The 16,867-nt window shown below is 44.2% G+C and overlaps 1 protein-coding gene across 1 annotated transcript in view; it reads left to right on the top strand.

Moving 5' to 3' along the window:
* The first annotated feature begins 14,630 nt into the window (after positions 1-14,630).
* The window catches only part of KLHL26 (kelch like family member 26), a 53,297-nt gene continuing 51,060 nt past the window's right edge, over positions 14,631-16,867 (top strand). The window contains exon 1 of the mRNA XM_078668293.1: positions 14,631-14,733. The gene's annotated coding sequence lies outside the window, so the exon portion shown is untranslated. The remainder of the gene's footprint in view (positions 14,734-16,867) is intronic.

Below are 16,867 nucleotides of genomic sequence, written 5' to 3'. Positions count from 1 at the left end.
ACTCCGTCCACCTGCGTGGTACCCCGACTCGAGCCCTGTTTGCAGACAAGCATTACGGACACCCTAATGGGGCACTTTGAACAAAGAAAGTGAACCCAGCCACGACATCCATGGTGATTGCTGCTCGATGGTGTTTGGGAGGTGGGAGGGGTGTTCTTTGCATGGAAGCATTATGAGCGCTTCTAAAATAACAAGGGCTGGGTGAGAGCAGAAAGGAAGCGTCTGGAGCAAAACATCATTTAAAATTAATGAAAGAAATCCTAAATCAAAGTGCGAGCAGCAGAGAAGCAATGGCGGGCAGCAATATGAACCAGTCTTTGCTTCCAGGTTGTAGATGTTTGCATTAGAGGACAGGCCCCGTCACCTGAACAGGCTGCTTTTCTGGTGGATGACATTTCAAGGTTGTCTCATTTATTAAAATCTAGAGAGAGAGTACCCCACTATCACCAGGGAACAGGGTACAGTGACAAATAGTCAGAGAAAAATCCCTGGGTATAAACACTATCGTGGAAATTCACTATGTATTTAAACCCTATCAGTCAAGGCATTCATACATTCTTTCTACTGTAGTTACAAGCCAATCACTCCCAATACTGGTAGATAGTTAATTTCCACACTAAAATTGAACGTTCACAATCTTTTTAATAAAAGTTAAAATATACACAGAAAAACTTAACATTTTCAAAGAATGATCTTTGAACAAGTACAATAAAGAAACAGGTATTCATAAAAATTAATAAAAATTCATTATAGGCAATTGGACAAGTGCTGTATCATTTGTCTAACATCAACACATAGGAACATAGACATGTTAAAAAACTAGTATAGCAGACACAATTATTATACAAAATTATTATGCAAAATAACCCCCTAAACACTGTGGCCTTCAGATTCCTACGCCACACTTTTCACTAGATCCAATGGTCCTCTCTTTATATATCGATGGTACAGTCAATAGTCTTTATACCCAGGGATTTTTCTCTGACTATTTGTCTCATTTATTAACCTTAGAAGAATGAACGATTGAGTGAGCACCTGGAAGAATTCACTCTTCCGTCTTGTAAGTTAGCTGCAGGCAGTGGGCACGTATTTCAATGCGCTGTTTTTCCACAAGTGGAACTTATGAGAGTGGTTTGTAGAAGTATCTGAGCAGCATGTACCCTGACCCACTGAGCTGTTGTAACAGAATACAAACCAGTGACCTGCAGGTTACTTGCCAAGCTCTGCATGAGGCGCAATAACCCTCCGAACTATGTTAGGACAATTTAGCTTGTGGCCAGCAGATTACACGCAATTCTCTGCAACAAATGCTAAATACCCTAATTTATTTTAATATGTGATCGATAAAGTGAGCTCGAACAGCTTGGTGCGTAGTTTCCTCTAGTCCATCTGTTTGTGGGCGGAGTGTGATAGAATAATGTTTATTTCCTGGCAGGCTGTAGGCGTATCTATCGCTGCTATGTCCCACGGAGTCCCCTGGGTTCCTGTTGTAGCAACCTTCCTCTGCCTCCTGGGCCTTCTGAGACACCTGTGCCTCGTAGCCCGTCCAGAAGGCCGGTTATAACACTTAATCCGCTGCCTGGTCCTGGCTGGCCTCGGTTGGCCACTGAGGCTGTGCAGCAAATGCCTGCTGCTTACATGGAAATTTGTGAATGCCATGTTAGATGCGTCAGCCAGCTAGATGGCTCAGTGAGTTGATTGCTGTAACCTACATGTCACGGATTCGAATCCAGCAAGGCCATCTCAGCCGTATAGCCTTCCGATGCCAGTAAACCGAGTACCTTAAAAATTGGCAATAGGCAGATCTGTTGTTCACAGTGCCGAGAATCAAAAAAATACAAGGCGCTAAATAAAAAGGAGATTATTATTTTTATCCTCACAGACAACGCTTTTCTAAACCTCCCTTCACTACCTAAACCTATAAAACATTCTACAAGTTGCGGGCGCATGGTGGGAATTCTCTGCATGGGAGTGCATTTGACATTCAGTAGCTCGCACGTAAATTATTTAAGCAGGACACCACTTCTGGGCTTGAAGGTAGAAAGAAGTCCATAACCCCGGCTGTCACTGGAATAAATAAATATTAATTGACATGAAAACTGCCCATAGTTGAGCATAACACTGAGCAGCTCCGTGGTGCACAAAATTAAAAATGAAAAGCAACCAGAGCCTTGGATTGCACTATGAGCATTGTTTTTCATTACTTCTGAATGATGTCATTTTGAAAATTACACATTAAGGAGCAGGTGTGTAAAATATGTAGAACAGCTTTATGTCTCTGCATTTTTGCTACGAGTCTTGCCAGCATGCTTTGTAATTTGAATACAGCCGTATTCCAAGCTCTGACACGGGACGAAAAAAAGAAAAAAACATGGCTGTTTATCAGCGCCGCTCGCCTCTCTGCAGACTCCCCCTGCATTCCAGAGAGGCGCGCGACGCGATCCGGTCTGCCATGCCATGCTGTGGAGACAAGACCTGGCCGCGCGCACAACGTTATCCTATGGGGAAACGCTGCGCGCGGCCAGGTCTTGTCTCACTTCGGCGTTCTCAGACTGCTGAGACGCCGACTATAGTTCTCGCTGTGAGAACGCGCTTTCAGCGCGTTCGTCGTAGGTGAGACCTAAAAAGGGTAGTAGGGATGATCCCGCCAATTATAGAACTATGAGCTTGATAGATATTACCCAAAAGGTCTATTCAAAGCAGATATTGGATAAGCTAAATGATTGGCTAGTCGATAATGATATACTCTCCCCGTGCCAGGCAGGGTTCAGAAAAAGAACGAGCACCATAGACCAGGTGTTCAGGTTGCTAACTATCGCCTGGAAATACACCAAATTAAGATCTCGTAACTTGTATGTGGCCTTTATCGACTTAAAGGCCGCTTTTGACTCAATCCCTAAAACAAGGGGCCCCAAAAAATATACTGGTACAACTCATTAAACTACATGAAGATAATTTTGCAAAAGTGCGCTGGGGAATGGGTGGGGAGTTGACAAAAGAAATACCGGTGAGGAGAGGGGTGTGCCAGGGCTGTGTCCTGGCGACTACCCTGTATCTCCTCTATGTTAACGACATGGTTGACTTCCTACTGGACACAAACCATGATTTCCCAAAGCTAGGTGGTACTCATGTATGTGCCTTGACATTCGCAGATGATACCATCCTGCTCTCACAGACCCCAAAGGGATTGCAAAACCTCTTGAATAAGCTTGATGTGTATTGTAAACAAAAAGGTTTGGAAATAAATCCCACAAAAACAAAATACATGTCCTTCAGGCCCTACAAAAGTTTTAAGAAGAATATAATTTTGAATGGTGCACTGCTAGAGAGGGTTCATACTTTTGTTTATTTGAGGGTGACCTTGGACTCTAAGCTTTCATGGTGCCCGCACATAAGAAAATCTGGAACTATCTTAATGCAAAACTCAGCGCCCGTCCTGAGAAACTCCATGCTACTGGAACCAAGTCTATCACTCCAGCACTGGAGGTGTATACGTCGAGGGCCCAAACTGCCGCTCTCTATGGCTCTGAGCTGTGGGGCGGAGAGAGCAAATCTCTCCCCTAATTGTGGGAGAAAATAGTGCTTTAAGAGCGATGGTCCCCCTCCCCCAAAATACACCGGTGATTCCCTATATGTACGTTCTGGGGTTAAAGCGCATCAAGCATAGGGCAGCTTGGATGACCCTGTCATATTGGATTAGGATATGGGTTACTGATTAACTTTATACTTACAGACAGGCACTGGGCGAATTAATTGCACTAGACCTATGTCACATTTCCATGGTGGCTAACATACGAAGATGGCTTCTGGACTTAGGCCTTAGTGAATTTTGTCATCATCCAGATAGGCTGACTGCAGAATCAAAAAGGGAATTTAAAAATGGCTATTGGAATTTTATTGTGCATAAAGTCCTACAAAATTGCGGAGCTGGCTCACTCACAAATGAATTTTTGATGGTTAAACCAACACCCCGCTTTGAGTTTTTTTTAGACCAAATTGAACCTCAACTTGCGAAAATATTGTACTTAAAATTCAGGTACGGGATTCTCTGTGTTAAAACTTTTACAATCAAATGGGAAAAGTCCCACAACGGGGTGGAAGATAGTGAGTGTAAAATGTGCCAGCTGGGTAAGCAGGATAACATAGCACACGTCCTGTTTTTTTGCCCCGCCTACCTTAGTGCTAGACGGAAATGGATTATACCGCTGGGCAGGAACCTGGGTGTTAGGAAATATATTGATATGTTACGTATCTTAAAAACAGATAACACACAGTTCATTATTTTTGAAGTTTCCAGATTTTTATTGGCTATTAACTATATAAGACTGAAGAAGGGTTTGAAATTTTAACTAGCATCCCGTAATAGAGTACATAAGCACATTAATTGTGCATTGCAGGATCAACTCGCCGCATATTTTAATGTACATAGTATTTAACATTTTATACCGAATTCTGTTTGTAGCAGATTTTTTTATCCTTTTTACTGATACTGTGATAAATACAAAAGGGGGCACAAGTATCTCCGTGAAATGTTATTATGATATAAATGCACTTTACTACCTCAATTGTGTACTGTATCCAGATGTTTACCCTCATGATTATGCGCACTTTTTACACTTTTAATCTAGAATCGTATATCTGCCCAAATGTAATGATCCACAAATCTTGCAAATCATTTTCTCAAGGATTATTGTACTGGATTGAAATGATGTAATTATAGTATTGTATTTGTTCTTTTATGATTCTACGAATCGAATAAAGATGTTTTTGATCTATAAAGTAGTGGGCTTGGGCTTTGAGTTGCTAAGTCACTAAAAAAATAATTCTGGACCCACATTAAACCGTGATTTGCACACCTAAGTGACACTTAAATACCCAAATAGTCTTCTTTCAAGAATGTAAATTCAACTGTATTATTCAAAAACCTAGATTTGCACTCCTACATGGATTTCCTCACACGTAATAACACACGGTAAAGTGTTATTGTAAATATGAGTAAAACTCAGATTCTGGGAACACCAACAAATGTATCCTCAAGTGGGTTTTCACAAAGGGGCAATAGGGAATCTGGATTTAGCATTAGAAATGTGAGCTCCCTCTCAACATCCTGCCCCATCCAAAAAAATAAAAAATGATGGAGGATAGTGAAAGCTGTCTTTTCACAGACAAAATTATTTTTCCCTTAGAGAAGAAAAGAAATTTAAAAAAGTTACAATTTATAATACAGAAAAACACCTTGCTAAATTTCTGAATGTGTAAATATACGCGTGCGACTTTGCATGGGGAAACTACAACATGGCCATGTACATAAGTTAAAAGAAAAAAGTCTTGGGGTTCCAACAGGTATTTTTTTAAACGTTGTTCGTTATCGAGACCTGCTACACAAATCACAGTTTTTCAATAGGGGCTTCAATTAAAAACAGCGCCTTGAAGACTTCTGTGAAAACTGTGTAACACCAGATATTCAGACAAGATTGCACGGGACTGTTCCCCTGCAGTTTATTCCCCACAAAAATTGCACGGGAGCTAGGGATTGGACAAGAGACATAACCAAGATTCTGTGGCTAAAAAGTTAATGCACAATGTCGTAAACAATGTTTTGCGGCCAAAAAAATAATTGCCAGTGTCTTGAAATGAATGAAAATCAGGGAATGGAAAAAGTATGTAGCTTTTTGGAGGCTTCAATGCACAGACACCACTAAGCCTGTCGAAAGATTGCTCACAGTGACAGAAATGACTTTAAAAAACAGGAGTAGACGGCAGGGTGCGTGTATAGCCCTGAAATTTAATTTGCAGCCAGAATATATTTTGGCAGCCGTTAGTTTCATTTCCCTAATGCATCATTCTGGGTGCATATGATTGATGGAGATTTAATCCTATTTATGAGGATGTGCTTTGTATCCAATTACTCACTGCTTTGCTTGTTAAAAACATATTAGGACTAACCTCTCTCTCTCTCACAGGACCAAGAGTGGATTCAGCAAGTTTCAGGAAGATTATTGTGTCATCGACTATCTCACGGATGCACTTTAGGATGAGGAAGAAATGACAGGGCTCAATTCCCAGAATTATTTGTGAATGTAAGTTTGGCTTTCACGATTAAATAGGCTTTTTTAGATCTGTAAAACCACTGTTGCTATTCTCAAAAGCTGGGATCATATGTACATTTCTGAAAGAAAAATAAGTTACAAAATATGTGCTCACATAAATCTGTCATCAGGGATGGGTGGTTGTCGTTCCTGAACTCTCAGGTTGTTCTTTACATTTTTTCGTTTTGTATTAAAGATCTGGATATATATTGCATTATTGATGTACTCAATTTCCCTTGATCTGTTACCATAACATAGCCTGTGCTCCGAACTGCACAATTCACTGGTGTGCTGCGAGGAAACAGTTGTCGGGTTTTTTTTCTTTTATTCTGCGAACTGCCACTGTTGCTCTATATTCTCTCATTGACATAACTGTAACTGATGTTGGTGACATGCTGTTCCAAATACTTTGCTTTTATTTCGCTTCTTACAATCGAGTTCATTCATGTGTATGTCAAATTGAACCGACATGTACCGAACTTTTTGTACTACGGCATGGTTAACTATCCATATGTGCAATGTTGCAAATGACAAAAAATGCAATAAACATATTCAAACAAAAAAAAATCAGGGATGGGTGGTTGTCGCTCAGTGGGCATTTAAGGGTAGCAATGCCTGTGTAAACGCCTACAAACTTGATTGGCTTTTCACAAACCTGACCCTGACATTTTCCACACTGAAAAGGGCTGGATATTCCCCACTGTTTAGGACACAACTAAAGTTCTTTCCTTGGTGAGAAATAAACTGCTGTCTCCAAAATTGGTGGTGGTGGCAGTGCAGGAGGAGGGATTTCTTGATGGGGGAACATGTTTTCCCATAAAAGGGAAAAAACATCAGCAAATGTATGTCCACTACAGCTGCCATTTTTTCTAGCCTTCACATTTGACATTCTGACAAATACAGATGTTGTGAATTACATTTCGGGAATATAGCTCCTTATTACAATAGCGAGCAGTCAGACCACCAATTACTTTCACACCGGTCAGGAGACCGACCGACAAGCAGGCGGTGTTCGGACCACCCAATTATGATGTGACCGCCAGGCTGTCGGTCGGAAAAGTGCTCTTTAACACAGCAACTTGTGCTGTGGCCCTGGATAAGGGCTGAAGTGTAAAAAAGCACTTTGTGCACATCCATGCACTCTGTGCCATGCACCATGCAGTGCATGGCACACTGTGCATGGATGTGTGTGTGGGCACTACATGTGCCCCTTGGGCCACTTTGCAGTGGCCCACGAAGGACATGGGCCCTGTTTGGGGGCCCCAAAGTCCCTTTCCGACTTTTCATAGCAGTGGGACCGCCATGAAATGGCTGTCAGAAAGGAACATCGTAATCCTGATGGCAGTGCCTGCCACGGCACCACCGTCATTAGGGATTGCGATTCCGACAGCCACCCCATCGGCATCACAAGATGCTGTCAGAGGCGGCGGTCTGTCCCCCATCCAACAAGGGTCCGACTGCCTGCATCATAATGCGGCAGTCAGACCAAAGGGCTGACGGTCGGGCGGTGTGGCGGTCCGACCCGACATCCTATTTAGGCCCATAGTTCCCCAACAAAGATCGGAGGACTTAGTATCAAATTGTAAAAGGGTATCCTGTAAAAAATGAAACTAAAAGTAACAGATCCAGTAGTCTCTTTTGTTTATGTCTATTGTGACGCACATCAAAGGTGGAAGCAGAGAAGACCATCATACTAGAAGAGTCATGAAAAGAGAGAGGCCCAAATGGCTAAAGTAAAAAAAAAACAAGCATTGCCATAGAATGTTAGGGGACGTGGTCACCCAGCAGCGTCCATGGTAGCGAAGGACCAACAACTCCTCTCTGTTTCGCCTGTCAAGCTCCCGTTAGAGGGCATGGGGGCTTCTCTTGGAGGAAAAACCCCTCAGGTTCTGGTAATACCAAATCGGGGAAGGGGAAGCATGTTAAGCCTACCTGAGTCGCTGAACATCAAAAAGGTTTCTGCAAGATTCCAGTTTTCTACCTGAGAATCATTTGAGGGCATCAAAATCTGTCATGGAAGCGTTGGTTGCTCCCCATGACCTAAAAAAATATTAATAATTTGCCCGTCACTCGACTTCGCCACAATGGGATACTGCCTTTCCCAGATGCCCGTTTAGGAGCCCTAGGAGAACATTGGTGCTAGAAGAAGGTGCTTGAAAATTACTGGTTGACCAGATCTAGCGGAAATTGACAAGAAACTTGGACGTCTTTAAAATTGACCTATAGTATCTGTGAGCAGACTACATCCAGAGGACATACTGCTCGTCCCCACACCAACTTGCCTTGCAGGCTAAAGCTGAATGTAGCCCACGATTTCTGAGTGATACTTGCCACACCCTAGATAGAATCAAAACACCCTTCTGCAATGACAAACATAACTTTCATACAGAAATAATGCTCTATATGTTAGACATAACCATTTTTTGTGCCTTGCTGATCAGCACGTTGTTACCGTGTGCACAAATGTGAGTGATAATCCAAGGAAAGACTACACTTTTCAATTACTGGATAAGAAATAATTTGCAGACTAGAAATCTCTCGTTGGAGTTAGTAAATCAGGTAGTTTTAATCAACAATGATTATTAGATATCTAACCGGATTTAGAAAGGGTATTGTAATGTTCAATTCTGCAACAATAGCGGGCTTACCAACCAGGCATTTAGCTGAATTTTTACCCTGTCTTAAAGCAAATGGCTGAGGTAACTCCTGCTCTCCAGCATGCTAGTGTGGGGGTTGCCAACTCCACCAAATACTACAGCAATGCAGCACATTAATATGCTCAACAGTGCACAGGGTAATGAGTTGTAACTAAACGTTCCACCCATCGCCCCTACTATACTGTAAAATACCCCGGGCATGTTTGAGAGCCGAGGTAGATTGGCAATAAAAACAGATCCCCGCTTTCAGGCTACATTTTTGGCCACATTTGGTGTAGTTCCATTCAGCTGTTTTTTCTGTAGCTGCAACAGAAGATACATTGAGGCTACCTTTATTGGGGGTACATTTACGGTGCCTAGATTTACCAGCAGTTTTCTGCAAGCAGCGATGGTCATTGGTTGTTTTTCTGATGGAGATTTCTCCACCAGCGGGCTCCCTTGACGGCGGAGCCAGAACCTTTGGCTGGAGAAACTATCATTGCCTTCTCTGAATACCATAATCTCATGAGGTGTTGTTGTCACTGCGACTTGGCGAGGGGGCAGGGCATTTACTACAATGATGGACAGACAACCCATTGGCCAAACTCATAATCAGGCTACAAACGTACAACTTGATGAACATAAAAACTGGAAATTATTGCAAAAGAACTTCATGAAGTTTCATCTGTTTCCAAGTTCAATAGCAACATTGGAAAAACATTTAAGGATCTTCTATTGTGATATAACACGTGATTATAATATTGTGGAACATTGACATCTGTAAATAAGTAAACCAGGACTCTTTCAATCTCTAGGTAATTAGTGGAGGGCTTACTATTGTTTTCCAGTAAATATTTAATTTTCTACACTTTGTAAGTAAGGATCCTTTCTTTTTTCCCGTTTTAATTAATTTTTTTAATGAACTAATTACTAAGCTCCCGGTGTGGAAAAAACAAACAACTGGAAATATTGTGCTTTTGTGTTTAATGTTTTACAGCTAAAACCATGTTATTACCACACAGTTCTATTTGTAAGGTTGTGAGTTCTATGTACATTTCCAGCTGTTTTTAAATTACTGTGCATTCTGTACAGCTCCCTGACGATTTCCACAGTAAAAGGTTAATGCTAAAAGAACATGGGTAACACGATAATAAATCAGTAGATTGCTTTTTACCAGGAAACATCTCCACGTTTACTGCTGAGGTTCAAAACTGTGTGACAATATAATTACCTTTACTGGGCATTACCTCTGGATTAGTGGCCAGTTTTAAATGAGATTTTAAGTTGGTTATGGTTTACAAGTAAACGATTTGACCTCACCAGGCGACTTCATCACAGTTTTCTACAGAAAACAATCACTCCTGGATCATCAAAATTCTGTAATGAACAAAACATGGTAATGCTAATAACCCTGGCCTTGGTAAGCTTCCAATGCATCTTTTTATTTTTGCAAACATTTGTAATATGCAAACAAATTGGCAAACATATAAAAATAGAGGAGTGGCCCAGAAGTCCTGCCACTGAAGTGCACTCCTTTTCAGGCGAACGCTACTGTGTCCTGTTGCGTTTCTTTATGACAACACAATGCATTCTTGCTCTTGTAGTTGTAGGAGAGTAGGGTCTGCAATCCTATGATCACCCAGATTTTTGCTTTTTGCTTCACTGGTTTACGACTTTCCCTGGCTGTGGGCCTGCTAATCAGACCCACAGCCTAGCTGTTCTCTCTATTCCAAATTGTACCCAGGTACTGAATTGGCACTGGGCCCTTTCCAAGTCCCTGTACCCAGGGCTGAGGTGTACCCAGAAGTCTCCCAGGGGCTGCAGCATGTATTATGCCACCCCTGGACTGACTAACCAAACAGACACAACTGGCTGCTTGACAGCTGGGGGCACGGTGGTGTACTCACCCTTTGCTTTAGATATAGTATCCCTATATCTAAACCTAAGTGGACACACAGATCTCCTATCAGTCACTCCTATGGCAGGCCTTAACAATCCTGAAGGCAGAGTGCTTGGAATCGTGTGAGATAGTGCTCTGGCATGAGCTGAGCCTGTCTGCGGCTTTCGGGATCCATCCCTTAGCCGTTTCCATGATATCGCATACCATATACTCTTAAGTGCATTATAATCCTCGCGGTTATATGCCAACTCTGGTATCGCTTTATCAAAACATGTCGAGTAAGGTGTCATACGAATTGGAATACTAACCCCTCGCCAATTCTGGCGACGGGGTTAGCATTCCACCCTTCTAGAGGGACACGACATGTATGTAACCTGTAACCCCGGTTAAAGTCAGACATAGCCTTAGCTCCACAAAATGGATGCTGCCACCGAGACACAAGTCTGCCCTCCTGCTGCTGGGAGTCCTCCCAGAGCAGGAGGCAAGGACAAAGGGTTTCCTGTCAGGGGCGGTGCCAGCACCGTCCCAGACAGGATTTTGTGTATCCTAGGTAGGCAGGGCTTTAGAGGAAGGTGACTGCAAGTGGCACCCCGGTGCTCACTGTGCATAGGCCGGCTGAAAACAGTTCCAGGGGCACTCCAGCCCCTGGCCTGGGGAAAGCCCGCCAAAGGAGAGGGGTGTAACCACCCCCCTCCTGGTCCCACCCATAGGGCAGGACTTAGTCGCGTGCCAGCCCCCTTTTTCAGGATAAAGGTAGGAACTGGCCCCCTTCCAAATCAGATCATCTTTGAATCCTGAAACTACTTTCCACGAAAGGAACTCAAGACTTCTTCCCAAGATTCTCCCTTGTGACTAAGGAGTAGTCACCCTGCAGCAGCAGGCACCAACCAAGCATCGCGGTTTGTTGCCAGTCTCTCCTTCGGATCAAGACTGCTCCAGCACGACGAGAACCGGCTTCCCTGGCACCTCTGACCTCAACCTACATCATCAGCCCAGCTGTGATCCGTGGGTGCGACGAGACCTCAAGGGACCGGCCATCTTCAGAACTGCACGACGCTTGTCCAGCACGACCACCGAGTGACCCTCGACTAAGTGCTTTGGGGTAAGAGAAGCCCCGACCCTGAGCAGCTCCAGCACCGAAGTTCAGCCCCCCTGCATCCACGAGATCTGCGTGGGGCCCTTCTGCTCTTTGCTGCCAACCGCGTTGTCCAGGTCGCTTGCCCGTTGGCTAGTGGCCCTCTCACAACGCTCTACGACGACAAACACTGCTGGTCTGGTTGCTCCAGGCTAGCCCTTGCTCCCCTCCAAAGGAGGAGCACCCTGGACCCTCCTGGTCCACTCAAGACGCCATTTTAGGTCCACCGCGTGGGCCTTGCATTTGCCAAAACTTGTTGCCCAATCCTGGGTCCAGCGACGTCGACAGCAAGAACCTTCGTGGGACAGCTCGCACCTCCATCCTGGTCACCGACAACGCCTCCTGGTCCGAGAGACTGCAGAGCCCAGCAGCGCCCACTCACCTGGTCGAGGTGACTTCGTCCGGTGCCACCCTGGTGCCCATCTAATCACTGGCTAGTGATTCAGAACTTGGTCCCCTCTGCTTTCAGGTCTTTCTTCTTCCCTGATCCAGGCTTGGATCACCACGAACTTCTTCACTGGTCGCCTGCCAGCAACTTCTTTCTTCAGGCTCCTGGATCTTCAACGAGGGTTTCCGACGCAACTTCAACCCTATGCAGCCGCAGCCCCTGGGCTAGGTAACCTGAGTACTCCGGTGCTCCAGCATAGTCCAACACCCTAAGTGTTCGGATCCACTCTTGTTTTCGACCCACCTAGTCGGGTTCGCCCGAGAACAGTAACTTTGCAACTGCTAGCCTCCATAGACTTTTTCCCGCCTTACGCGTGAGAGTTCCCACTCTGCACACGACGTCCACAGGCCTCCTGCATCTAATCCCAGTGTTTAGAATTGTAGGCCTAGCGATTCCTGAGTCTAGAAAAGTATTACTTACCTGCTAGCAAGTTCGCATTCCACTTACTGTGTATATGGTTTTTCGTGCCCCTAGGGCATTTGTGTAAATTGTGCGACTTAAAGTATTTTCTTAAGAGTTTTGTTATGTGCTTAGCTCCCTGACTCATAAAGAGTTCAGGGTAGTCTTGTTATAAATAAATATCTGTTTATTTTCATAACAACTTGTGTGGTGTCCTTTCACTTGGTGTTCATGGGGTAATGTGATGGTAAAACAGCTTGCTTAACACGCCCTCTAGAGTCTTAGCCTTAGACTGCTCGTATCCATGCTACTAGGATAGCTGGTATATAAGGTTGACTTACAACCAATCATCAATGAGGGTTGTTTGGACTGCTACAAAGTGCTCACTAGAATAGTGAACATTATATATCAGGCCAACTTCTCACAGTAGTCTTGGTCCGCTTCCAGTAAACTACACAGACGAACACTACTGTGTTCTGTGCATTCCACCAACATCTTAGACTCCTTCATCCATCATGCTGCTAAGCGCTGCAGTCTAAAAAAACATGCTAACCGCACCTTAGTGGCATCAAGCAAAACACAGAAACACTTCCCACATCATATCAAACCAAATTATTTTTTTTTAAATTAACACTCACAAGGTGTAACTCGCTGCCTAGATGGACAAGTTCTTCAGAGCGCCACGTGGCAGTAGTAGGTGCTCTAGAAACTCTGTAATACATTACAATGCATGGAGTGAGGTCACTTAGATGGCACTTCCTTGGGCCACCTCCTGTTATTTCCCTGTAGTCTCTGCAGTCAGCCACTGCCCATGATCTACTGCACCATCCCTCTGAAACAATCACAGCTGCCACGTGTGCACTACCCGTTTATTTTTAGACACCATGGTGAGCATGACACATTTTCCAGCTTGTGGTACACAGGCGCGCGCGTGTGTATATGTGTATGCATATATATATATATATATCATACATGCCAACATTTCAAGAGAGCAAAGTGGGAGATTTAAAAAAAAAATCGGGAGAATGGGACTTTGAATCAGGTTCCTGGCATGTATGGGCTTTGGAAGTGTGCTGCTGTAGGATCGGACATTTGAAACGTAAATGCACGTTTTTTCTTACCTTTCAGAAGTATGCAGCATAATGGCAGGCAAAGAGAGGGTGATGCAAGTTTTGGGCACTGGCCTGGCAGGTTGTTGGCAGTGCACCCCCCACCGGCAGCCTGGGCTGAAACAGCACCCCCACCACACAGTACTTCGCAGGTCTTTAAAAGACGATTCCCTAGTTAATGACACTTTGTTGGTTTTTCACCCCTTCGAGAGCCCCTGCATCGCCACTCTTTGCTGAAAGAATTAGCACTTTACACTATACCAAGCCCTGTCAGCTAAAACCCCAGAGGAATCGGGTTTTTGCTTGTAGGAATCGGGAGGCGGGAGACTAGTCTTCAAATCGGTAGTCTCACGCCTGAATCGGGAGGGTTGGCATGTCTGATATATATATATTGTCCTTTTTTGTTGCTGTTTTATATAGCTCAAACTTGGCCATGAGAGAATTTTACATGAGAACCAGATTACCATACAAGGTCAAATTCATATTTTTCTTAAGTGCTGAGAGATTGAGTGATTTGCCCCAAATCACAGGATTTTGAGCTGTTGCTGGGACTTAAACCTGGTTCCTCAATAACAATGCGAGCACCTCTGGCAGTTAGACCACATCTCCTGCAAGTTAAACTACACGTGTCACTCAGTGCCCTGAGTATGCTGGCAAACAGTACCCAACAGCCTGGAGTGCCGGCCTAGGTACAGCTGGCTCATCGCATCCGGTTCTTCGGATTGATGTCTTCCGGGTCAGAGCAAGGGGCGGTATCTTCCGGGACGAGTAAGACAACCGCATCGCATTGACTGCTCAATCCTAACCAATCAGAGAAGTGATTGGGCAATACGCCCTTCAAGCCCCTCCCAGTGCTGGACCTACATCTGTCAATCACGGTAAAGCAGCTCTCCTATTGGCTCACCGCGCCGTCACTCGCGCCGGTCTCCAGGAGTCCTTCTATGTTGAAGTCAGCCTGGAGTCGAAAGCTAAATACAGACGGTCGGATGATTGAACCCTGTGGGCTGGAGGTGGGAGGTAAGGCGGGTGTCTGAACCCCCCGGGACCGGGCGTGTGTCCATGCATGAGAGGCGAAATGAGGAGAGGCAGCCCCTCCAGGATGGGACAGAGGAATGAATGGGTTGTGGGTCATTTAAACATTAAATTAAAAATAAGAATTTATCTGAAAGTGGTGAAATGAAATGATATGCCTGGAAATGTCTCTGGGCCAGACACTCGGCCTCCATATAATTATTTTCCTTCCCTTACAAGGAGGGTGCATGGGGTGTGTCTGGTTTCTTCAGCACCTTTGCTGTCCCTCAGCTGAAGTTATTTATTTTATGGGCTTGGTGTCTCCCACCCATGGTGGGGTGGGAGACACCAAGCCCATAAAATAAATAACTTGCCTGCCAACTCCTGCACAGTTGGAAGGTGTCAGCCCCCCTTTCCAGTCACATTCACCTCTAGCCAGGACAATACTTCCATAGCATTCCAATGGACTTTAATCATAATACTAACTTTTTTTTTACAGTGTCCGATATCTTTAATCTGCTGTTTTCAAGTGTTTTGCTCTCCCTCAGCTGAAGTTATTCATGTTCTGAGCTGGCTGTCTCCCCCTCCACCCCCTTGCCTGTCAACTCGTCCACAGTTGGAAGGTGTCAGCCCCCCTCTCTTTCCAGTCACATTCACCTCAAGCCAGGACAATGCTTCCATAGCATTCAAAGGGACTTTAATCATAATACTAGCTTTTTTTTGTACAGTGCAGATATCTTTATTCTGCTGTTCTCAAGTGCTTTGCTCTCCCTCAGCTGAAGTTATTCATGTTCTGAGCTTGCTGTCTCCCCCTCCACCCCCTTGCCTGTCAACTCCTGCACAGTTGGTAGGTGTCAGCCCCCCCCCTTTCCAGTCACATTCACCATTAGCCAGGAAAATGCTTCCATAGCATTCAAAGGGACCTTAATCATAATACTAACTTTTTTTAACAGTGTCAGATATCTCTATTCTGCTGTTTTCAAGTGCTATAAAAATAGAAATTGCTGTTAACTCTATTCCAAAGACACTTTGAGAACTAATACTTTCATTCTCAAGCCCCTCTTGGAAGTTCGCTCCTCATTTTAAAATTTTGTATTTTTTCCTGTATATTCCTCTCTCCTGCGTGCTTTATCGGAATTTGTGTCTATGTAACCTTCATTTTTAGTCTCCTGTTTTTCTTTGTAATGTTTTATTGTGTTCCACGGTTCTTTTGTAACGTAACTGGCTCTATTGTGCAGTGCTCTGACACCTTCGGGTAATGTTCGCACTTTATAAAAATGCACAAATAAATACCTACCTCCGAAGGATGGAACGCAGAGTGTGCTGTATGGGCATCACAATCACTTCAATTTGTCACTGACTCGAGGGGCCATACCTTTTTATTATTCTCTTAAAATTGGTTATTCTACATTCCCTTTGATGGAATCAACATCTGAAACATCTGACCACACCCTCAGTGTAGAGTCAGCTGCTTTGCTGGTATTCACTCTCTCCATCTGCCTGTTTGTAAACTGAATCGACCCAAGGCATTTCCTAGCTGAGGAAGAGCAGGCCTCTGGTGGCTTGAAGGGTTGTTGTTCTCTGATCAGCTGTTGCAAAAGTGATAGATGTGCAGAGTTTGAACAAGCATTGGCAAAGCCAATAAGCGTCTGCTTTGTGATCTATTGATGTTGCCATTGCTGTGCAAGGTGGCTACAATTTAATTTAATAAACAGAGAAAAAACTTTGACGTGGCGTTTTGTAGGTGTGTGTACTTAAAAAATGGGGCACGTGTTTTTGTTTAATTTTATTGACTTATCCGAGTTGGATTAAGAGCTAAAAATAAAATAAAACAGAGTTTTTTTAGGGGAAGCAGAAGCAACACCCGGGAGAGGTGGGGGAATGGCAAAGCAATACAGTGGAGGTCAAACAGTGAAGCTATAGGGGTGACCGTGGTGGGACACTGAAGCAACACAGGAGGGGATGTGAAAGCAACTTTTGAGAGGGCTGGAGGAGACGCGAAAGCTACAGGAGGTTGGAGGGTGTGAGTGAAAGCAACTTTGGGGTTGGGGGGAAAGGAACACAATGACCGCGGGTGAGTGAAGCATACTTGGCCGAGAGAGAGGGGGCAGGGAAGCCATCTGGCACGAGTGGGTGAAGG

The sequence above is a fragment of the Lissotriton helveticus genome, chromosome 12 (genome assembly GCF_964261635.1).
Source record: "Lissotriton helveticus chromosome 12, aLisHel1.1, whole genome shotgun sequence".
In the NCBI taxonomy this organism is placed as follows: Eukaryota; Metazoa; Chordata; class Amphibia; order Caudata; family Salamandridae; genus Lissotriton; species Lissotriton helveticus.
This window is presented reverse-complemented; position numbering and strand designations above follow the sequence as displayed.